Source organism: Rhipicephalus microplus, chromosome 1 (assembly GCF_043290135.1).
Source record: "Rhipicephalus microplus isolate Deutch F79 chromosome 1, USDA_Rmic, whole genome shotgun sequence".
Classification (NCBI taxonomy): domain Eukaryota; kingdom Metazoa; phylum Arthropoda; class Arachnida; order Ixodida; family Ixodidae; genus Rhipicephalus; species Rhipicephalus microplus.
Genome location: NC_134700.1, coordinates 162,986,907 through 163,012,462, shown reverse-complemented (window position 1 = coordinate 163,012,462; position 25,556 = coordinate 162,986,907). Strand labels below are relative to the sequence as shown.

General features: G+C 46.3%; 1 long non-coding RNA gene across 1 annotated transcript; it reads right to left on the bottom strand.

Annotated features, from left to right (window-relative positions):
- Positions 1-9,265: 9,265 nt before the first annotated feature.
- Positions 9,266-12,202, bottom strand: LOC142768937 (uncharacterized). The gene is made up of 3 exons (XR_012885557.1): positions 12,016-12,202; positions 10,989-11,067; positions 9,266-9,399 (listed from the first exon to the last, which is right to left on the bottom strand). It is a non-coding gene; the product is annotated as an uncharacterized LOC142768937 (long non-coding RNA).
- Between the last annotated feature and the right edge of the window lie 13,354 nt (positions 12,203-25,556).

Here is a 25,556-nt window from a genome sequence, read left to right as displayed (position 1 = left end):
AGTCAGAAGGCGTCGTTCACGTCGACGTCGGTCTTCGAGGACGTCCGCTACCTCCTCGACACGTTTGCGTAATCCCTCATCAGTACCACCTCCTTTGCCTCCCAGACCACATGCCGTGGGAAAGGCTGTAAAGGACAAAGCCAGTGAGCATACCCTAACTGCGACAGAGTGGCCTGCCCTTCAAAGGGAAGCAGCATCAAGCGAACCGAAGGAGCTTCATGACGGTCAGTCCACGCTCCCGGTTCGAGATCTTTCCAACCAAGACAGGCAAGTGACTGCAATCGTCCCGGTTCGAGATCTTTCCAACCAAGACAGGCAAGTGGCTGCAATCGTGCAATCATTAATTGCCACGATTCGCACGCTACTGAGCAGCATACAATCTCCGTCTGCTAAGAGTGCACTGCAAATACTGGAGGCACTGAATCCAGTTCTTGCTAACTTCGTATAAGCACAATGGCTCAACAAAATCTCATCTTCCGCACTGAAGTTAAAAGTGCGTCGATTTTTCAGTGGAATGCCAGAGGCATGAAGTCCCGTATCTCGGACTTTCGCCAATTTGTTCGGGCCAATCAATTCCCTATACTTGTCATATGTGAACCGAACGTATCAACGCCTTATAGATTGTCCGGTTATGAAGCTTTTTGTTCAGCCGCTTGCGAAGAACAAAGCAAAGTAATTGTTTACATTCGCACAGACTTGACTTATCTTTCGCACCCAATATGTTCAAATGACGACAATCAGTACGTGTGTCTTCGTGTGAAGAAGAATGCAGTTTCGTTCACGCTTATTGGTGGATATATATCTCCATCGCGATTTGACTGCGACAGAATAAAAGACATCCTAATGAGAACCGATGGGCCTTGGATCATCACCGGTGACTTCAACGCCCATCACATGCTTTGGGGGAGCACTAGGATGAATGCCAGGAGCCGGAACATTGTGACATTCGCTTCCGATTACGACCTTTCCATCATGAACGATGGTACCCCCACATATCTGCGGGGTCTCAGGTATGGCAGTTGCCTTGACCTGACATTGGTGTCACGGTGCTTCTCTCACAAAGTTAAGTGGTTTTGCGATATTGAGACTCATGGGAGTGATCACATACCCATCTACGTGACGATCGATGGTATCATAAAAAATTTCTCTTCCGGTGTTGCCATTGGGACTGACTGGTCGGTGTTTGCATCGTATGTTGAGAACGCTTGCCAAGAAGGCCTCGCCTGCAGCCTGGAAAATACCATAGCGAAAGCTATGCAAGCGTCCAAATGTAAATTACCATTTTCGTCTAAAGTAACACAGTTTGACATCGAACTGGAAAAATTACGAGCTATACGAAGGCGTGCTGAACGACGATACAGACGCACAAGATCAATTTACGATCTGAGGGAAGCAAGGCGGCTCCAGAAAAAGATTCAACGACGAATTTACAAACTGGAGAGCGAACGCTGGAAAGCATTCTGCGAATCTCTAGACCCTCATAAACCTCTGTCATATATCTGGAGAACAGTTCGTGGTCTTCGCTCCTCTCCACAACAACGGCAACGTTTTAAAGCTTTGGCACTCCATCATGGAAAAACAGAACTCGGGGGTGGCTGAAGAATTTTGCACGAGAGTTGCCGGGAATATTATGAACGAGAGCATCGACGCCGTGATCGTTCCTGAGACGCGATTACCATAAATGGACATTCCGTTCACCATGGAAGAACTGGAAGGTGCGTTAGTCGCTTCTAAGCGCATGTCATCGCCAGGTCCTGATGGGATTATTTATAGTGCGTTGGGACACCTTGGACAAAAAGCCAGAAAAGAACTTTTATCATGTTTCAACAACTCCTGGCTCAGCGGCAGTGTTCCTCGAGAATGGAAAAAAAGTCGATTAATACCACTTTTGAAATCGGGAAAATCACCATTGGACTTGACAGCGTATCGCCCTATTGCCCTCGCAAGCTGCCTCGGAAAAGTGATGGAAAGAATGGTTCTATTTCGTCTCGAGTGGTACTTAGGACGATACACCAAATACCCTTCTTGCATGGCAGGCTTTCGTCGGGGCCGCTCCTCCATCGACTCTGTGCTTGACTTATCAACATTTGTTCAACAAGAAAAAAGTCGCAAGCGCATATCAGTAGCACTCTTTCTTGACGTGAAGAGTGCATATGATAATGTAGCACACGATGCCATCCTCACTTCTCTCGCAGCAATGGGCATTGGTGGACGAATGTTTCAATGGATAAAAGATTATATAACTGGCAGGGGTTTCTTTGTACAAACAGATGAGGGTACAACTGCCCAACATTACACCTACTGCGGAGTACCTCAGGGAGGTGTTTTAAGCCCCACATTGTTTAATGTGGCCCTCATTGGTCTGGTGAAGGTTCTGCCAAAGTCGGTGTGCCTATCCATATACGCCGATGATATTTGCCTCTGGAGTGCTGCAGTTACTCGCCCTCAGGTGCGTGCACGAATACAGCGGGCAGCAACCCTCACAACAGCCTACCTTCAGAAACAAGGCCCAACTATATCAACTGTGAAGTGCGCGTTGATGGCGTTTACACGCAAACCAATGACGTCATACCCTGTTTACATCAATGGGCAGAGTGTCAAATATGCACGGACGCATCGTTTCCTGGGCATAATAATCGACAGAAGTCTTTCGTGGAGCCCACATTGTGCGTACTTGAAGAAGAGACTGCTATCTATTGTGCATATCATGAAATTCTTGTGCGGTAAAGCATGGGGAACTTCTGTGGCCTCCATGCTACAGCTGTACAGGGCCCTATTTCTGGGTCTATTGCGCTACAGCTTGCCGGTACTGACTAACACTTGCAAATCGAATACTCATTCATTGGAGAGTTTGCAGGGTCAGGCACTGCGTATTTGCCTAGCACTGCCCCGATGCGCTTCTACTTATGCCACAATCATGCTTGCCAAAGACCATCCGGTCAGGACATATATAGTTGTGGATTGCCTCAGAGCGCACATTCGACATGCTAGCCGTGTCCCCGACCACCACTTGGCCCTTCTACCTTCCGGAAGACCACGTGCTACGCTTTCAGACGTCATAGCCAAGCACCTAAAGAGCATTCCATCAGGATATACGCCAGCTGCGAAAACGGCTTGTCCTTTGTGGTGCCTCGACCAGCCGCAAGTACGTCTAGAAATTCCGGGAATCAAAAAGAAAAGCAGTCACTCCAGAGTAGCATTGAAGCAAGCAACACTGCTATAATTACATGAGTTGTACTTAGACCGAACGCAGATATACACTGATGGGTCCGTCTCATCCAGCAGCTCATCAGGTGCCGCTGTAATTCCGGCTGCAGAAATGACAATCAAGTTTAAGTTGTCGCATATGACTACATCCACGGCATCAGAGCTTGCTGCTATAAGGGCTGCTTTACAATATCTCGTTCAAGAACGTCCAGGAAAATGGGTCATATTCTGTGATTCGAAGGCAGCGCTTCATAGTTTGCAGTCTGCCATGCGTAGGAGGAGTCATGACCAACTGGTACAAGAAATAAGACATTGCCATCATGAAGCTCTTGCGCGAGGGCATGATATTATATATCAATGGCTGCCTGAACATATCGGTATTACCGGAAATCAATTAGCCGATGATGCAGCCCGCTCAGCCCATGAAGAAACCCGTGTAGTCCCGATTCCTCTATCAAGGAATGATGCAGCAAGACAACTTTACCTGCTGGCTCGAGATCTCACACGCACGTTCTGGTCGTCTACCAGCTTCCAAATGTGTCAATTTTATGAACTGGACCCTTCGCCTAAGCTAAAGCTACCATCACAACTTTCCCGCTCCGATGCGACACTGTTATGCCGCCTTTGGTTGGGTGTTGCATTTACAAAGGTGTACTCCTTTCGCATTGGTATGGCAGACACTCCTACATGCGACTACTGCAGAGCTGAAGAGACCATCGAACACGTCCTGTGAAGTTGCGCTTGCTACGACACACAGCGATGCCAGCTCCGGATGGTTTTGAATCGACTTGACCCCGGACCATTTTGTGTGCAGAAGATACTAGGACCTTGGGCATGTGCCTCAGTTGCGCAGAAAGCAACAAAAGCACTGCTACTTTACCTCAAGTCAACAAACCTGAGCGACCGCCTGTAGACTGTGTGTGCTCCCTGAGTGTGCTCGTGATTGTGTATACCTTCTCATCTTTCTGCAACGTCTTTTCTCCCCTTTATCCCTTCCCCAGTGCAGGGTAGCAAACCGGATATGCGTCTGGTTAACCTCCCTGCCTTTCCTTGCAGCTTTATCTCTCTCTCTCTCTTGCGCCTTTGCGATATAAGCCTCCTCGTATGGATTTCGAACAAACCGGAGCCTACATCTTTATCAGCCTGAAAAAAAGGATCGTTACCCTGGTCACCAGCTCTTGGTGTATTGCAGCAGCACGTAGAACGAGATTCGCACAGCGACTTGGCACACAGTGGCTCAAGCCTGATATGCCAAGCACAAATAAGGAAGGTTGATATGTCACTTAATAATCAGCACAAAGTTACGAGGTGGAGGTAAGTGATGCCGTACATGACCTACGTGTTATGATTATCATGTTTGGATGTGTCGTTTACCTTCGTCATCTATTCACGTCACGTGATACCAAATTTCTTATATGGGGAGCTAGCGAAAAGGACGCGAGCACGCTATGGGCGTGGTATGTTGTCGCTTTCTTAAATGCATGCTTGTCAGCATTATCATGTTGGCAACAGACATACTTTTGTCATCCATTGACGTCACGTAACGCCGAATTTGCTACATATGCAGTTAGCAAAACGGCGGTGAGCGCATCATGAAGGGCCCAATATACTCCAATTTAGCGTTGACGTGCGTACACATTGGGCACAGTGACACTACGTTAGCAAAACGTGAGCACTCTGTAGTCTGACGCTAGGCGCGACCAGCGCGACCAGCATCCGTCGGTGCGGCCCGACGGCAAGCAGCGCGAAATGCGACATGCTGCGTCTAGCAACAACGCCTTACCCAGCCAACACTGCGTCGCCATCTTTTCGTGACGGAGGGACACCGGACGCGCTGAAACGCGCATGTGTCAAAGCAACGCAGCGCGGACAGGCGCCTGGCGTGCACGGCAACGCCGGCGTGACGTGACGAAGTGAACGCCGGCGAGCTCACGCACCGCGTCACGTCGAAGTTTATTGGAGTCTTGACTGTGGTATGTAGTCATGTTCTAACATGACACGCATCTCATGATTATCATGATTATCAGTGGTCGCCCTTCTACTCTTCTCCACGAAACTCGATTCTACCGGTGAGAGCATTACCTCTTTTTTTATCATCCGATTGGCTCTGTATGAACGCGAACTGAGGCTGCGGGGAGCTGTTGCATCAGCTTGCGTTCACTGTGTTGGAGTTGGAGCGCTATCTCACCTGCTGTGCGAGTGCCCTATATCTGCCTCTGCAAGGAAGCATCTAGACAGCAGCTACCGTCTTCTCAGCCTGCTCTGCAAAACACTCGAGGATATTATCTTTCCTATCTGCTAGAAAGATCGTCGCCGGAATTCCTTGTTCATATTTTCTTCAACGACGCTCTCGGCCTCAGCGCGCAGTTTGATTACCCGCTCGCCACGGAAACTAAAACGATTCTGCTTCTGCCTTGCGGTGAGCCTTCCCTGTCTCTTCTTACACCTCTCTGTCTATTTCTGATTCTATTCCCCCGTGCCTGCATTTTTGAAGGTGTTCTTTGTGGAGGGCGCGTGGGTTCTAAGTGCACATGTATCTCCAGCAAAGTATTAGCCAAGTTTATTATGGGGCGTCCTCTAATATGTGACATGAAAAGGGGTGTGTTCGAAATAAACTTCTAAGATCTGCTGGGAACTTGGAGCATGCATGTTCATTCCACGGATCTCGGGCTTAAGGCCACCTGCCCGGCCACATCGGCTGAAACCCTCCCACTTAGGTACCTCGTCTTCGAGAGACGGTTATCGGTTATCGTGCAGCGCGTGAATGCGCACACACAAACACTTAAACACACGCATGCACACAGACATATTCTTGAGTTCGACACTGACAGCACCGCTGTAAAATCGACTATTTGTGTGCAACACAGGCCCGCATAGATTGATTGATGTGTGGTTTAACGTCCCAAAACCACCATATGATCATGTGAGACGCCGTTGTGGAGGGATCCCGAAATTTCGACCACCTGGGATTCCTTAACGTGCGCCCAAATCTGAGCACACGGGCCTACAACATTTCCGCTTCCATCGCAAATGCAGCCGCCGCTGCTGGGATTCAATCCCGGGACCTGCGGGTCAGCAGCCGACTACCTTAGCCACTAGACCACCGCGGCGGGGCACGCTCGTATACAGCCTAATTAGTATTCTGATTAACGCGATAGCGTTTTAAAAAGATCGTTTCGCATAAATTCTGGCAACAGCGTCAGTGGCTGCGAGCAAAAAATTGTCGTGTTTCCATTGACCAAAAAACTGACAAATATGCAAATAAAATAGATAAAATTTTTCAGATCCCTCGTACTTTGGGAAACGATGTTATACGAAGCATGCAAATGGAAGGTGACTGTGCTGTAGTTTCTTTATTAAGCAAAACATTAAGAAGTGGCGCTAAAGATATAGACGGACATACGTTACAGCTGCATATGTTTTTATAACCAGTTGTTCACAGTTGCATAACGATGCAAACAGCAACATATATATTAGAAACACCAGGAGCGGTATACTGATTTGAAGTGTTGGTGCTATCGAGCATGGTAGCCCTGGTCACTTCTGCATAAATCAACTTCAGCTGATAACGCTCAAGTTGACTTGTGAAGCACCATTGACGTGTTGTGATGGCTTTATGACAGGAGGGCATATGTAATACTCATAAAACTGGATAACACGCACTGCAACCTCAACTGACTTTTAATTGATTGATTTGTGAGGTTTTATGACCCCAAACCACCATATGATTATCAGAGACGCCGTAGTGAAGGGCTCCGGAAATGTCGACCACCTGGGATTCTTTATCATGCACCCAAATCTGAGCATACGGGCCTACATTTCCGCCTCCATCGGAAATGCAGCCGCCGCAGCCGAAATTTGATCCCTCGATCTGCGGGTCAGCAGCCGAGTACCTGAGTCGCTAGACCACCGCGGCGGGGCCTTCAATTACCTTTTGGGGAACATTAAGGTTAATTAAGGGAGAACATTAAGGATAGATAGATAGATAGATAGATAGATAGATAGATAGATAGATAGATGCTCAAAGTACCCACAGTAAGCAAAGAACTTCGCATTTATATTTCCTGCATCGAGTTCATATCTGCTTGGAAATACAGGGAAAAAATCTGTTTAGAATTGCCAAAAAGCAAGAACTGCTGTGGCACCACGGGTGGCCACTGCTGAACTTTTCATTTCGCCTCTCTCGTTCCCTTCTCTTCATGCTCTCCTTGCATCGCCCTTTTTCATTCTCTGCTGCGCTCCGCAATCACTCTCTTTCGTCCTCGTTTGCTCTATGAGTAACGCCGACGGTGACGGTGCTCAACGCACAAATGGGTGCCTAAAAGCGGCGCTCAAGAAGAGGTGTTTACGGGAGTTGGTTTATTGCTATTTAAGACAGCAAGAAATTATACAAAGTATAAGTAAGGAGATGACAAGTTACAACTGGAGTACCTAAATAGCTTTGCGGAGATAAATTTTCTTTGTAACCCCCTCATTCTTTTCGGAGTGCTCGTCCCATCCCACTTTCTGGGGCGTGGCTCTTCGTTTTTGCCTGCTGTCGTGCACAGTTTGCCATTACTAGACTTACAAGATAAATAAGCATGGGTTATGTAACATAAAGCCTGAAGATTCTGGTAAATAGGGTACGTGTCCATGTCACGTGGTGAGGAGAGCGAATGGAAAATAGGCGAAACATTTTTTTTCTGACCATCCCAGCTTCAAGAAACTATGTCCAACCAAGCAGCCAAGAACCCACAAGTATACGATTGCGTAGCCGAGCATACTATATATATATATATATATATATATATATGCGAATGAATTGTATGACCAACGATACACAACAGCAGGCGTTAACAACCGACGGTATCGAAAGCCATGTGACCAAGTGGTGACGTAGAGCCTGACCTGCTGACGTAATGTGATCATGTATTTTATAACTACTATTATATACAAGCATAGGTCTATTTGGACAACAAGCTTCAGTCAAATGTGATCTACAGCGGAGCGCGTGGATGCCGCAAATATAAAGACGTTGACTATCGAACACCAGTGGTGCACTTAGAAGAAGGCGTACTGCAAGAACACTCTTTAAAAAACTTAAGAGCACGCTACAGAAATACAAAGGTGGAAAAAAAACCCGCACTTTCCCAGATTGGAGTGCTTGAGAATTGTTTCGCTCTTTCGGCACGTATACCTGCCGCATTAAATCAAGGTTTCGTTTGCCAACAGGAATAACTCAATTCATTAGAGAATTTGGTTTAAGTTGTGCATATTATATCAGCACTATCGGTACCTTACGTTTGGCAAAGTAAAGAACACCAGAAATTTCAAAATGAAATTCTCGTTAAAAAGTGGTGATTACCGTGCACGTTTTTCTATTCTTTTTAAAACAAAGTAAACGAATCTACAACGACAAACTGATTGGGACCCCGATTGCATTAACTCAAGACTCCACGTTTCCAGTCACGAATCTACACTCTAAGCCAAAACGGAGCAACAGGGGTATAGGGGTTGCTCCTTTCAGGGAGCAATTGCATTGCCACTCCCATTACTCTCCTAAAAGGAGTAACTGCAGAGGGAGGAACCGTTGCTCTCCTTTCAGTTCCTCCTTCGGGGGATGAACAGTTACTCCCTCCAGTGGCTCCCTGCAGACCAACAGTTACTCCCACCAGTTGCTCCCTGCCGACCAATCATTACTCCCACCAGTTGCTCTTCTAAGAGCAACAGTTACTATTTACCGTTCCTCCCACGTGTTCGCAGTTACTCTCTGAAAACCAAGTGCACATGCTTCCAGTTACTCCTTTGGGAAATGAGTATTTATCTCGAGTATGCTTGTCACACGCTTAACACATGGCGAGAGCTCCTTGGAAGAGCACTGCTTGGGTGCTTCTAACACCAAAAGTGGACAATATTGAAAGGAAAATAAATGCTTTATTGTTCTTTTTATGAGGCGACGTGTGACCACACGTAAAAGTAGACTTCGCCACACCACAGCCAGCACTAAACAAACACCATAATACATCAAAGGTTTTCTGCGTCATCCGTGGTCATCTGCGTCATCTTGAATTTCTAGCATAGGGCAGTCTGTGTCATCATTGGTGAGAGAAGGGCAACTTCTCCAATTCTGAAGAACTCAAGTTTCGCAGCTGGTGTTTCCATCAGGCTAGCGCAGCAGAATGTCACCGCAGACATATGTGAAGCATCTCATTGCTGCAAGAAAAAAAAATATAAGTGAGAGGTTAAACATGCCAGAATCAATTCATAACAATGAGTCACACACACTGCAGCAGCGCTTACATTCTAGGATGTCTACTGCAAAACGAAATGTGAAAAAAAGGAAGGTTCGGCCAAACGTTACTTGGCAAGCCATATAAATGCTGATGTGGTAGACGCTCTTCACATGATGTCTCAGACAGCAATATTCTGGAAGAAAATGTGCAGCACCTCAACAAGGCATATTTGTAGCAGTTAAAGATACCCTTAGGTTCAGTTAACTTGTTTCCTATACACAGCTGAGTGACATTTCTATGAGCCCATTCACCAATGGGCATTCTAAATGAGGTCATGTGTGTGGCAAATAACACGTACTGTCCGCTCATGTTAAAATACTTATTTAGCTCGTGCACATAGTTGCTCTCGATTCTACTGTTCTATCATACGCTGCTGCGTCTTGAATTGTGCAATACCTGTAGGCACAAGCCAAGCATGCAAAGCCTGCTTGAAAGCAACCATTTGCAGAGGCTACATGATAATCTTCAGTATATTTCTTTGTACCTGACGCAAACGGCTGGACAAAACTATAGACAAATAAATGTAGACCGTGCTACCTTCAAAAAATGCTTTACACTTAGAAAACTAGGGTGCATTTGTTCACTCGGTTGACGAGTCACAGCCACGAGATATGTAAACGAAGCAATATATCTTAAGGCATGCACAGATATTCTGATTCTTTGTTTGACAGTGTCACAGATAGCTTGCCAATACATATATATTTGACAGCAACAAGATGTGAAGCTTTTATTAGCTCAACGTCTTGTTGGTTCACAGCCAAACAGGTTACTGCTTGTTAGACAAATTGGAATAAGCACACCACGGTTTCCAAAAAAAGCATTATTAGAAGTTAGTTCCCGGTGTGAATGTCTGCCTATTTATTTTGTACTGCCTTCTACATGTGCCACAAAGACATTTGTTGAGGATGTGCTACCAGTCAAGCCAAGATCGCATACTTGGTCAATGTGATGGAAATACAAACATTAGAAACACTGCCACCCCTAGTAAGAGCATAACACTTCAGTATCTTGGACTAGCAAAGAGGTGCACAAGAAAGTTAAGCCCACTCTTGCGGAACTTTGAACGCGAATATTTCAGAGTGGGGGAGGTCAACATGCTGTGGCACTTTTAAACCCACGAAACATCTGCAGAAAACAGGGTAAAGGCAAGTCAAGAAACGCTGTTATGAAGGCCTGCGCATGGACAGCTTTGTGTATCTAGGCCCAAGTGTTATGCTTTGTGCAAGCCAAAATTCATGTAAATAGGAGAGCATACTTTTAGGAGTACCAGTGTAAACAAATCTTGGCAGTTGGCTTTTTAGTACAAACAGCAATCCCTGCAATGAAAACATAAACATTTTATCTTAACGGTAACAGTGTGAGCACACACACGGGCCAGCGGAGCCATGTCGAATTGTCAGTGCCAGTGTAACCATGTGGCATAATGAACTATTCTCTGGCCAACACATGCACAGTTTGCCCCTAAAAAGCGATGCTTTCTTATACGTAGTAAAAAAAGTCTGCACTTACCAAAATTCACTTGCTTTCTGTACTTTAGCATCGTTGGGAGCATCTTTATCTGCAGTATAACCAAATTTGTGTCATATCCCTGAAAAAAAGTAAAAGACATGCATCAAATATTGTTTCATTTTGTAGCAGTGAAGTCAGGTTAAGAACAGCCAAGTGGGAATCAGCCTAATTATGTGCATGCGGCAAATCCCAAACGGCGTTATTGAAGTTGTCGAAATTTTCGTCGATAGGTATTAACGTCGATATGTGACTTCAACGGCATGCCAAGTTTTCACAGCGCATAAAGATTTCATGATGCAGAATAATGACAGCGCTAACGAGAACATACAGCATTTATGATTGTCTTTTACAATATTCAGTTTTGCTAAGAAATCTGAAAGATTTGGGTCATTCCTCCTCCAATTGTTCTGTCAATATGTAAACTGCTCGCTTGATGGTGCGCTTATAAAATAGTACGTTCAGCGCAGAGGTGAAGCAAGTGACGCAGTGATGTGGGCAGATTTTTTTTTACGCGTGCGGGGAGGGGGGGGGGGGGGTCCGCTTATCTGAATAGGCCGGGCAAGCGAATATGGTCGTCAATTTGGGCTCCCTACGCCCGGCCTAAAAAACTTCTGTGCGCAACCACCTGGCTATGCCAGTGAAGTGATGCGACAATGATTTGTTCACTTACTGATTTACATACACTTTACATCTCTAAAAATGCGGCCCAAGGCCCCAACACTCAGCCGTTAACATTACATAAAGCCAATGGTAGAAAAGTGACAGTATGAATGCAGCTACAACCCCGCCCCAATGTTTTTTCAAGCGAGGTAGTGTTGCGGAAATGAACTTTTAACTGCAAAAGTACACTGGCACTGCAGTGGTGACAGGGGAAGCAAGAGGGTATGCAGGCGGTAATAGAGATAATTTAGTCCGATACGGCTAGAAATTGATACGGTGAATAAGAGCAAATCATTTCTCTTTCAATAGCGCAACCACTCAACAATGTATTGTAAGAGCATTAAATGTTGCTGGAAATGCCACTCACCTGCACGCTGATGCATGCACAGTCCTTTGTCCGACGAGCGACCAGGCTTGCAGATAGCTGAAGACGTGTTTACGATGTGTTTGTTCCACCCAGCAGCAAAATCCACAACTACTTCGCGCTCCATAAAGATAAATATACACTAACCTTCATCACGAATAAGTAGAAACGCAAATCTGCGACACACACACACGATAAAAACATAGCTCACAAGCTCGCACGTCCATGTGCTCGCCGACCACAGACCATATGTATATCAGTAGTGCGAACGCGAACCTAGTTGCGCCGAAAAAAAAAACGTCGAGCAGTGGCAGCACAGGCGTCTGCGCAATAATTTCAGTGTGTTCTCCTGATAGAATTATAAAAAAAAACTGAGGTACACTAAAACTCATAAATAAATATAAAAAGTTGAGTGTAATTTTTATTTAGTGCTAGTCAACATAAACACTGAATAAAAATTACTTTGTAACTTACATCGTTTGCTACACTAGCGCCACACTTGTCGTGCGGGCGCAGATGGCGCAGATTTGTCATTCTGCCCTCAAACTACACGGTGAAGCGTGCTACTAAGTGAATGGCTGATGAGAAGCGCGTCTGGGTCCGCTTTTTTTTTCTTCTCCGATATATTTGGGTGGGGGGGGCTCCTTATGCACGTGTTTCGGTGCTTGATCAACTTTGACGCCCTTACTTCGCGGACGAACGGCGTGTCTAGGCTTTTTTTATCGTTGTTTTGCACGTGTTTCGGCGTTCGGTCCGCTTTGACGTGCCAACTCTCCATTCTGCTGCTGCGTGTGTTAGGTATTTGCCGTACTGTATTCTCAGGCCTTCTGTGTTCAGCCAGCGCTGCTATCTTATTATCTACGGATGCTAAAATAAATCACTGTTTTGGTTTGGTGAAGTTTGGCACACAGAACAAACAATAACCTGGCCCATGAATATCAATGTAGGCGGCATGCATATTTGTGTGCGGTGTCCTGCCGGGGAGTAACCGTTGCGTGACGAGAGCATTTACAGCGTTTCCTCCTTCCGTTGCTCCCTTACAAACTTAAGATGAATACAGTTGCTCCCCCATTCTCGAACAAGTCGGCCATCTTGTTCCGCTTGGTCTTTTCGGAGAGTAACAGTCGGTCTGAAGGAGTAAAAACAGCCGTTGCTCCCATTTTGGCCATTTTAGATGCGGAAGCATCTTATACTCGCGCCTTGTAGTGCGAGTATACTCGCGCCTTGTAGTGCGAGTATACTCGCGCCTTGTAGTGCGGACGGCGCCGTCCGCGCCGTCCGCACCGCCTTAGTTGAGCTAATTCATTACGTCTGATACAATAATCACTCGTTCTCTGCTACTGCAATATTCACGCGTTCATCAAGTATAAGGTTATTTGTTGCACTTCAAAAGCATACATGTGTCCGAGTTAAAACGGTCAAAGTTTCACATTAAATGCACCAGGAAGGTAAAGTATTGGTACGGAAACCAGTAACACAAACATGAGCTTGTACGGTAAAGTTAGCTATGTAAAACCTACGCGAGCGTCGGTGCACACTGAACCATGCCTGTGTATTCAGGCATGTGTCTAACTCTGTTACCAGCCACTAAACTGCTTTAGCGGGACGGCCCAGTGCTCTCCCATAGTTGAGTACGAAGTACTCAAAATCGTTCAACATATTAGATGCGGAAGCATCTTATACTCGCGCCTTGTAGTGCGCCGTCCGCGCCGTCCGCACCGCTTCTCGAACATTCGACAGCTGACACGCGCGCATGCGCCGTCGCGCCGTCGCCCACCATCTGTGCCGCGCGCGCTTCTCCTTCGAGAACATTCGACAGCTGACAGCGCATGCGCCGTCGCGCCGTCGCCATCTGTGCCACGCACGCGCTTCTCCTTCGAGAACATTCGACAGCTGACAGCGCATGCACCGTCGCGCTGTATATATACTCAAGGTCGGCGCTCGCTCGCTCAGTTGCCGCTCGTCCGTTGGTTCGTCGCAATAAATAAAACACCGCCCTTTCGCATACGTGCCGTACGTGTTCACTCATTTAACACCCCATTTCACAACCACATTAACCAATTTAGCCATCGACCCAAGTAAGTCGCAATTTAACACCCGTTAACCAATTACATGCTTCCGCATCCTCCTCAGTGTTCCCCCGAGGGAAGCTGCGGGCAATTTTTTTGGCTTAGAGTGTACTAAATATTGCAAGAAAAAAGTGAAGTGAGGCTTGCAACGAACATCAGCAACGTTGATTGTTTGGGCTGAAACGTGCAGCGTGCAATCTGTTTCCCGCGTGTTGTTTCCCACTGGGAGCATTTTTCTGATCTAGTCGTCTTTTTAGCACGGTCTACAACAAGACACGCTGTTGCGACACGGTGCTCCACTATTAAATAACGCAAAAAATAACAAAAAGAAACAACGCAGTTTGAGCCTGCCGAGTGTCGTGGAAACCTTCTAGTGGGGAATCCCAAAAGCACGAACCAAAAGAACTGTTCTGATCTGAAGGGACAACAGAAAAGTACGTCTGTTACTCGCTTCACCGGCGTCGCGAAAGAGAGGACCGTGTGCGGCAGCGCATTTAATTTCAAGTAATACAAACAACAAAATAGGCGATAAACGAATTAGCTCTTTCTCATTTATGTGACGACGTTATAGGTGGGTTGTAGGTTACATGACGGCCGGAAATAAGAGGCTCAAAGTCAAGCATTGTCACTTCTGACTAGAGATAAAGGTGCTAGGTAAGAATCGTTTCTTTTTGAAGTAAAATCCCTGTTTAGTCCTTAACTTTGTAGCGCGTCGTCAGCTTGAGCTGTCGTTTGCAAGGTCCCCGATGATGATCGTATTGTGATAGTGCCAGCAATTCAAAACACACACACACACACACACACACACACACACACACACGCACGCACGCACGCACGCACGCACACACGCACATGCACACACACACACACACACACACAGAATTGAAGGAACTGTCCTCTGATGCTTTCTTTCGAATTTCTGTCTACATCGACTTCCTCGAATTCTGAAAACTAGATCTGTGTCATCAGCGTAGCAAGCCATAGAGATCCGTATGAACGAGACAGTATGACAGCCGAAAAGAATTTGTCTAATTGTCTATTGAGATTCATGTCCACACTGTATGTTTGCAAATGCAACCACACGAGAGGAAAAAGAAGCTTTTAAGTTTCATGCGAAATGAATTTGTTAAACACTCAGAAGCACGTCTTCAGGCCGAACAATAATGCTAATAGATCCCAACGAAACACTTTACGGTGCATAACTATATCTAGCAGCGTGCGACTGAAAATTGTCATTTGCAAATAATGAAGTAAACACACATATTATCTGAAATATGCACAACTCAAGTTTTAGTATATTTAAGTTTCGAAAGTGCTTAATATATACGGGCACAGATTTTTATTGTGCAAGACTTTTGAGAAATCTATGAATGGGTTCAACGAACAAAAAAAGTAGTCACATTTTCTACCGCTAGTGAAGCGAATATAATGCACTTTCATAAGCACCATAAATTATAATAAACGCTCGCGCACTCATTAGTTTAAGCCCCACCGCGGTGGTCTAGTGGCTAAGGCACTCGGCTGCTGACCCGCAGGGCGCGGGTTCGAATCCCGGCTGCGGCGGCTGCATTTCCGATGGAGGCGGAAATGTTGTAGGCCCGTGTGCTCAGATTTGGGTGCACGTTAAAGAACCCCAGGTGGTCTAAATTTCCGGAGCCCTCCACTACGGCGTCTCTCATAATCATAGAGTGGTTTTGAGACGTTAAACCCCACATATCGATCGATCGATCGATATCGAACTCATTAGTTTAAGAAGCACGATGTCATGCAGGTAAGGCTGACACATCTACATGAAAGTTGATGAGCTCGAATATCGGCCTTTCACAGCACTGGCGCAACGAACCATGCAACATGAAGAAATTGAACGCCTTTCAAAAAAACAAACAAAATCTTTTAGAAAGTTCAGCTACTCTTAGTGTACACAAGGTTCGAAAGTATAAAGGGCCCTGCAAATGTATTTACTCGCTAACGATGTAATACCAACTAGCACAAGCAGCAATCTTGTTGGGCATACTCATCACAATCAACACTAAAAAAGGAAACATGGAAACACAAAGAAATGCACTTCTGTCACAGAACGAGCGCTAAAAAAGAGCGCGCCGCCAAATTCTTGCGACAACGGGCGGGAGAAACGCCGCGAGGTCAAAAGAAAAAAAAAGAAAAGAAGCATCCAGGGCTCCCCGGGGCGCGCGACGCCTCTCCTCTCGGAAGCGGCGAAGCGACGAACCTCCTCACCCCACATCGGCGGCCCAGCAAGGCCGCGATTTTTCTAGAACGAAGGAGGCGTGGCCACGCCGAACTGAGTCATCCGACGCGGAGGGCAGACAAACCGTCTCGCCTCTCCCCAGCCTTCGCTGCGCATCGCGCCGACGAAATGAGGAGAACGTTCTGGAAGGTGGCGCGGAAGGTATTTAATCGAGCGGCAGAGACGAGAAAGCAGGAGGAGACGGAAGTGAGCGCCAGAGTGCGTAGGGATTCCGCCGTGTAGTCGGCGAAGGATTTGGTCCGTAGGGACGAAGCCGGAGATGAAGACGATTTCCACCTGAGGGGTGAAGGCTCGGCTACAGGCAAGAGCGTGTGTTTACCGCTATTGAGCGAGGACGCGTGGCGACAGCTGCGTGTGTGAAGCCGACGTGGTTCCGGCGAAGAAGTTGAAGTTTGAAGAGTGGCCAATTGAAGAGGGGAGGTTTCCTGGAAGAGAAACTTCGAGGGCTGCGGAACGACAACAACGCTGGACTTTGAGTGAGTGATTCTCGGAAGAGTATCATCTCGACTTTGGTTCCAAGAACTTTGGACTGAATAGGTTTTCTATCTCTTTAGTCTTTAGGTGTCTTGGTTGTTCAATGCATGCGACTGCATTGTAGCTCGTATTGTTGTCCGTGTCCGTTGTTTCAAGTGTGGCTGATTGTACTGTGTAGTACGTTGATTGATTGGTTTGATTGGTGACATATTGTATGCAACTATTGTGGAGTGTGCATTTTTGTGTATTGTTTTCGATCTGCCATTATTGAGAATATAATTTGTTTGTTTATCATCTCTCGGCTCTGACTTGTTCTTTGGGCCACAGCCGGCGTCCGCTGGCGCGCCAAAAAGGACCACTTCTAAATTGTCCACGCTTTCGTGGTGCGGTTCGGGGGGGCCGATACTTCGGCTCTTGGAATTAGCCCGGCGATTGCCTCCCTAATTAACGGGACATGTGTGACAATTAATCTGGCGTCCGCGACAGGACCTTTTGGTGCACAGTGTGTCCCAACTAGTGAGAAAGAGCCTCGAGTTGTTGATAGTTCTATCGGAACGATTTTGTGTGTTGTTCAGTGTTTTCGTTAACGAGTGCAGGGGAGTGTTCCGATAGACTGATTTAGGCAGATACTTTTTGCACGCGGCAATGTTTTATTTGCGAGTTGCGAGACACAATGGATCTCGAAAAGTTAGTTGCGCTTGGTGAGAAGATGGGTCTTTCCGGCGCCGAACTACGGAAATGGGTAAGCCAGAAGGAGAAAGAGGCGGTGGAGAGAGAGAAGTTGGCAGCCGAAAGGGCGAGAGAAGAAAGAGAGGCAAAGGAGCGACAGCTGAAAGAAGAAAGAGAACTACAATTGAAGTTGGAGCTGGAGAAAGAAAGACTGGCAGCTGAGAGGGCGAAAGAAGAAAGAGAGGAAAGGGAACGGCAGCGTCAGCACGAGATAGAACTCGAGCGGCTCCGTTTGCAACAGCGAAGTGAAACTCCGGTCCAAGCTAGAGTTGAAAGCAGCGAACGGGAAGATCACGGCTTCCGCTTGAACCCAAGCAAGCTGCTCGTAGCGTTTGATGAAAGGAAGGACGACCTAGACGCGTACCTCCACAGATTTGAGACGATTGCGAGGAGCCAGAATTGGCCGGAACAGCAATGGGCAACTGCTTTGAGTACCTGCTTGAGTGGTGAAGCGCTCAGTGTGTACGGTAGGCTGACGCCGACCGATGCAGCCAACTATGCAAAGGTGAAAGCTGCTTTGCTGAAGCGATTTAGATTTATTGTGGAAGGATTCCGGGACAGATTTAGGACAGGAAAGCCAGCTGATGGGGAGACGGCTACGCAGTATGCCGCCCGACTTTGCCATTATTTCGACAGATGGATTGAACTTTCAGGGACAGCACAGGAGTACGATGAGCTTAGAGAGCTCCTAATTAGAGAACAATTTCTTACTAGTTGCCACCCAAGCCTGTCGCTGTACTTGAAAGAGAGGAGAGCTAAGTCACTTGAAGACATGCTTGAATTAGCTGATCAATTCTCGGAAGCGCAAGGTGGAAATAATTTGGCCAGGGTAAAGAAGGAGTGTCCCGATGATTCGAAGAAATCGGCTCCCGAAGAAAAGAAGCGTGCACCAGAGAGCATTCCGCGATGTTTTCTGTGCAACCGAGTGGGTCATCGCGCGAAAAACTGTCGAACTATCTTTACGAGCCCTACGGCAGTAAAATGTTTCAAGTGTGGTCAGACTGGGCACAAAGCAGATGCATGTCGAAACGGAGCGAGTCAAACTCTCCAGGTATCATGTGTGCAAGCGGCACCGAAATCCGGTAATAATGCCGTCACCGATGGATTCGTAGAGCTGAAAAATGGGGAGAAAATTCCTATTGTGGGTGCTGTAATGTCAAAACAGCCAACCGGTGTTACGAAAGGAATGCCAGCGCTGCCTGGAAAAATTGCGGACAAAAAGATTACGGTGTTAAGAGATACCGGCAGCTCCACTGTTATCGTGCGGAGAAATTTGGTACGGGAAGGTGAGTTAACAGGCAAAACGAAACCGGTTTGCCTAATTGACCGTACAGTTCGAATACTTCCCGAAGCAGAGATTGAGGTGGAAACCCCGTACTTCAGCGGGAAGGTTACTGCTTTATGCATGACGACCCCCCTGTATGACCTTGTCATCGAAAACATCGACGGGGCGCGAGGGCCGAATGATCCAGAATGTTTGGGAGAAGACCCGAAGATAGAGCCCTCGCCAACACAGCGGCCGCGAGATACAGTGGAGGAGCATCCCGTGACGGATCTCACTGGAGCCCAAGGTGAAGCTGCGGCGCAAGAGACAGCGAAGGAGAAGACGATCGTGTCGAATAAGTTCACGGGCCGAGCAACCGGACCTACGTCGGCACAACCTCAACCGACAGACAGTGTAAAGGAGACGGAGTTGGCCAGCCGGGCAAAATGTAGGGGCATGATCAAGCGGGTAAATAAACAGACAGGACCCGTAGAATGTAATGACGCATTAACGGTGTCGGAAGAGACAACGATGGCTGAGACGACGCCTCAGATATCGTCGTTGGAAAGGGCTCGCCGAAAAAGAACGTGGAAGCACAAGAAGAGATCGAGCGAGCACCGCAAAAAGGGGCGCAAGCGCTACTCGAAGTACTCAGGATAAATGCTGAGGTCGAATCAGAATGTGTTGGGCAGTGCTGAGTGACATATGTTGTGTAATTGTTCTTGTTATCCTGTGTCTCAAGTGTATGTCGAGCGAGTCAGTGTTCTGTGCGATGATGTGATGTATAGTGTTGTGTAATTGTTGTATAGACAGAACTTTGTACGTTTGTATTGTTTGGATTGTGTGATGAAGTGTTGTAGGCATGTACCTGTGGCTATATTTCATGTGTTGTGGAATTGAACTACAATGTACGATTGTATTAAGTGATCTATTGTGAATGTGAAGTGTCATGAGTGACTGATGGTGTTACAGTCTGTGAGAGTGTGTGGTGACTGTTCGCGCTCGTTTGTGTGGTTTGAATATTATGAGATAATATTCTTAAAGTGGGGGGCAGTGTCACAGAACGAGCGCTAAAAAAGAGCGCGCCGCCAAATTCTTGCGACAACGGGCGGGAGAAACGCCGCGAGGTCAAAAGAAAAAAAAGAAAACAAGCATCCAGGGCTCCCCGGGGCGCGCGACGCCTCTCCTCTCGGAAGCGGCGAAGCGACGAACCTCCTCACCCCACATCGGCGGCCCAGCAAGGCCGCGATATTTCTAGAACGAAGGAGGCGTGGCCACGCCGAACTGAGTCATCCGACGCGGAGGGCAGACAAACCGTCTCGCCTCTCCCCAGCCTTCGCTGCGCATCGCGCCGACGAAATGAGGAGAACGTTCTGGAAGGTGGCGCGGAAGGTATTTAATCGAGCGGCCGAGACGAGAAAGCAGGAGGAGACGGAAGTGAGCGCCAGAGTGCGTAGGGATTCCGCCGTGTAGTCGGCGAAGGATTTGGTCCGTAGGGACGAAGCCGGAGATGAAGACGATTTCCACCTTAGGGGTGAAGGCTCGGCTACAGGCAAGAGCGTGTGTTTACCGCTATTGAGCGAGGACGCGTGGCGACAGCTGCGTGTGTGAAGCCGACGTGGTTCCGGCGAAGAAGTTGAAGTTTGAAGAGTGGCCAATTGAAGACGGGAGGTTTCCTGGAAGAGAAACTTCGAGGGCTGCGGAACGACAACAACGCTGGACTTTGAGTGAGTGATTCTCGGAAGAGTATCATCTCGACTTTGGTTCCAAGAACTTTGGACTGAATAGGTTTTCTATCTCTTTAGTCTTTAAGTGTCTTGGTTGTTCAATGCATGCGACTGCATTGTAGCTCGTATTGTTGTCCGTGTCCGTTGTTTCAAGTGTGGCTGATTGTATTGTGTAGTACGTTGATTGATTGGTTTGATTGGTGACATATTGTATGCAACTATTGTGGAGTGTGCATTTTTGTGTATTGTTTTTGATCTGCCATTATTGAGAATATAATTTGTTTGTTTATCAACTCTCGGCTCTGACGTGTTCTTTGGGCCACAGCCGGCGTCCGCTGGCGCGCCAAAAAGGACCACTTCTAAATTGTCCACGCTTTCGTGGTGCGGTTCGGGGGGGCCGATACTTCGGCTCTTGGAATTAGCCCGGCGATTGCCTCCCTAATTAACAAGACATGTGTGACAACTTCCTTGTGTTCCCGTGTTCCTTTTTTTCTGCGCTGATTCTGCTGGACATGTACCAATTATCCCAGTTTGCTACATTGTTGGACAAACACTGCTTCTAGGAGCGAAGCGCTTCAGGATCTCGACTTATCGGCATCCATTGTCGTTATGGTGTGTTGTGGTTCATCATACACTGGTATGCGCCACGGAAATTCCTTAAATACCTCCACTCCCCACCGGTCCATAAACACGAGAAAGGCTATGGTTAGCTCAACAAAAATTCGACGACGTCAGAGGAATCATAACACACTTCAGCTGATTTTGAAGTGTTTTTCCGAACACGTCAGTGAAGGAGGAACATCATACCCTACATGACTGGTCAAGCTCGGCATCACTAGTGTCTCATAAAAAAATATCTCCTAAAACATGGCACGCTTCGCCCATTCAATCGTTTTACGTTAGTGGAGTTGAAGCCATTTTTCTACATGCTTCGCTTATCCCGAATTTGTTTTTGCCTCTCACGTCTTTAGGATATGTCAGCTGTACCATCCACGATACGGAGGTACTGTGGTTGCCGCTGGAGACAGCTGGGGATGTCGCTGGAGGCAGGCCCCAAGGATGCACTACCATATATAGTTATCGCTGGACACGAGAATTCGCATCCATTACGCGCTATCCCTAAAAGTAAGATTTCTATTATGTAGCTATAATAAATTATTTTGTAATCAACATCCAATCGTTAGGTCGAATATACTTGCTGTCATTAGCCAGTACAATCGAACTCTGAGTCACCAGTGACGTTCGGCCTAATCAATATTCAGAAATATGGGCTTGTTGCGGCAACACATTGTTTTAGGAAGTGGAACAATGTGATTGGCGGAACCAGCAATTAATATTTATCACACCTTCAGTTATTCATAAATGAGAATAGATAGCTCTAGGTCAACAGCCATCGTTTTGGTGGGCATCGCCATGTTTATCGGGGCAAGCTTCATGGCTCCTAGCTATTTTGGAATAGCGTGCTCGATGGAAAACCGAAACGTTATCTTAGTATTGCGCGTGAGCACTGACTCTGTCGGCCTTATTTTTGGGGTCCGTAAACGTTTGCAGTCCCCATTGGAAAATTTCGAAGATAGGGCAAGATAGGTTATTCTTTGCCAACACATGAACTAATACTTCCAAGATAGATTACAGCTACTCCACAAGCGCTTGGGTAGACCTCTTTGCTTCTCCCCACCCCACTTTCCCATAGCCCGGACGTGCTCACTGCCATCCCGCCGCTATCCACACATGACAACGCACGTCGTTTGGCATGTAGTTTCTCTGATCCTCAGTGAACCGCTGGCGGCGACCGATACAAAGTTATTATCGCACATACACACAGGCACCGCCGCACAACCGCAAATGCTGATAGCGAATCCTTTGTTATATGTTGTAGGCCCGTGTGCTCAGATTTGGGTGCACGTTAAAGAACCCCAGGTGGTCTAAATTTCCGGAGCCCTCCACTACGGCGTCTCTCATATTCATATAGTGGTTTTGGGACGTTAAACCCCACATACCAACCAATCCTTTGTTATAGCAGTTACAAGGGCCAAATACATTTCGCGCTATGAAATACGATGCCCAGAAGATATTGCCCACTTGCGGTTAACGAACTTTATTTTAACACGATATCGTTTTATGCCGAGGTCCACCAAGACTTCTGTAACGCACTACCGTCAGTAAAGGACATCAAAAAAAGTAAGTGCGATCAACAAGCAAAAAAAATTTCATCGGTAGCTCTCTGCTGCCAACGGAACCATGTTGATTTTGATCACTCTTAATGTGAACGTGTAAAAACAATGCTGCGTATGTTTGTAGAACACAAGAAAGTACTGCTGCTGATTGTGTTCTTGTGTACAATAGATTTAAGAGAAAATACTGTGCTAAGGTATACATCTGAGGTATGTCAATATCTTGTTTATTTCAGTCAATATCGAGGCATCTACTAAAATTTGATAAGCCCTAATGACTTCCGATAAGAGACAAAGGCGTTTTGATAATCTGCCTTCTCCAAGACATCTATAAACACGTAAGTCTTACGGTTAGAACTATCCGCAGCCAAAGTTCATGCCAGCTCACACTCGTAGATCATATACCCTTGAATGAGTATAGAACGTAGCCCGCGCAAAGCGCAAAATAAATGGGCGGCTTCTTGAGTGGACAGGGTGTTCCATTCATCTACTGTCATTTGCCTTAGATCACTGCTATACTGCAGATTAAAAAGGGACTTTCACTATTAACTTTCTTCGGTGGTTATCATAGTCTGTTGATCTCTTCCTGCTATAAGCCTGAGGTTTGAAAGCGGAACACCGCAGTTAGTCGCCTCAGTGAGAAACATAGCGGAGGGCTTTCATAATACCGGAGAGGGTGAGGCACCCGACATGCTTTTCCTTTTCACTATATATACCCATACCTCCTTATATATATATATATATATATATATATATATATATATATATATATATATATATATATATATATATATATATATATATATATATATATATATATATATATATACAGGTGGTGCTGACTTAGACTCCCACAGTTTAAATTCACACATAAACCCAATAAAGCGGCTGGCGGGATAATCGCCGTGATAGCTCAGTGGTTAGAGCATCGAACGCGTTATTCGAAGGTCGTAGGTTCGAGCCATGCTCCCAGCAAGTTATTTCTTCACCCACATTTCTTTCTTCTTATTTACAATACATTGGTTGTAATAACTTCCCCTATGCATTCCTTGGCATTATATATATATATATATATATATATATATATATATATATATATATATATATATATACCACTGATCATAAGAATCATAATATACCGCCGGTCAATATAGGTGGTGGGCCGAGGAGAATAGCAAGTTCGCGGTTATTAATTGGCCGCAACAAGCAGAGGACCAAGTTGACTCACGAGGCATGAGAGGGGTCTTTGTCTTGCAGTGGGCGTAGTCAGTCGTCAGTCTAACAACAATTATATATATATATATATATACATATATATATATATATATATATATGTGTGTGTGTGTGTGTGTATATATATATAGAGAGAGAGAGAGAGAGAAAAGAAGTAAGAGGCCAAAAGTGTTAAGGAGGAATAGACTGATGTTTTTATTCAAATAAATTCTTGTTTCTTTATGCACACGCGTAAATCCCATACTTTTCATAAGAGCCATGCACACATTCAGCCCCGTATCTGCATGTTTCACTGCAAATGTCGTCGAAAGACGATAGTCTTGCGTGTGGAGAGAGGGAACAAAACGTTTATTTGATGTTCTCCGCGAGAAAACCTGTGAATTGTATTCTGGAAGCGCTGCGTTAGAGTTTTAATTCATGCAGCGAAGGTGAACGAACGCATCGAGACGCAGTAGACACGAGCGCTATCTGGCTGTTATCTTCGAAAACGAATGAAGGCGTGCGCGCCTGTCTCGTAGACGATAATGTGTGGAACGCAAAGCGGCGGGCAGGTGCCACCACCGTGTCGTGTTAGCAAAGCGTTGGAAACGATTGCCTTTTTGCGCATGGCGTTGCAGTGTCATTAACGGTCCCTAGAATTGCTTATGTGTGCCTTCTCTAGTATAAAGCCACTATACAAAACATTGACATATTCTTATCGTGCCTGAGATATGCACAATAATTGTTTTTTAACTTACCATCGCACAAGTATGAACGCTGAAACTTGAGCAATATCGGTGGGCGCTGCAGATGGGCTTGGCATTTTGGTGTATCGCTTGGAGCCTTTATGGCAGACAAACAGACAATTGTACGGACAGACAGTCAGACAGAAAGAGGCAGACCAAAATTTTTGAGTTGAAGTAGCCCAAGAAAGATTATCGTCCTTAATACTGGAATATTTTTCATCTTGTCACTTTACTCATACTGCGACCATGGCCCCAAACTCCCTACTCTTCACCGCCTGATAATAAGGAATTCTAATAGCCTGAAAAGAAAAGGAGTGGCCATGAATAATCCACTGTCAAATAGCTGCAAGACGACACGTCAACAGTTCACTGCAGGTCAACAGTCGATTGAGAGTGAATGAGAGCCTAGGCAAAGCCCTTAATATCTTGGACCAGGGACAGGTGGGGGGTGGGGGGGGCTCTGCTTACCCAGCCCCTCTACCATACTCTCCGTCTCTGACGAGGGGCATTGCCGGCAATCTTTTTTCAGGGGAGGGGCAATTTGTGTATGCTCGTAAGTGTGTTTGTACGTGTGAGTGTGTTTACACATATGTTTCAAGAGGGTTCTCGTGCCGAGACAGGCACAAAAAAACAGATAAGGGCAACCTAAACATTGACTACCAGATTATCAGCGTATCAGTTGTTTTGATCACTTCCGTATGTACGTTTTCGCTCACCTACGTTCTTTTAGGGTAAACGCCTTCCAACTATATCTGTTGTCTTTTTCTGTATACACATAACACATATATATGTTTCCGCACGGTGGCAGAGGTTGTTTTGAATGAAAAAAACCCCTCTAGCTACACCAGTGAAATAAGTGCGTGGCATTCGAGGAGTGAGACAA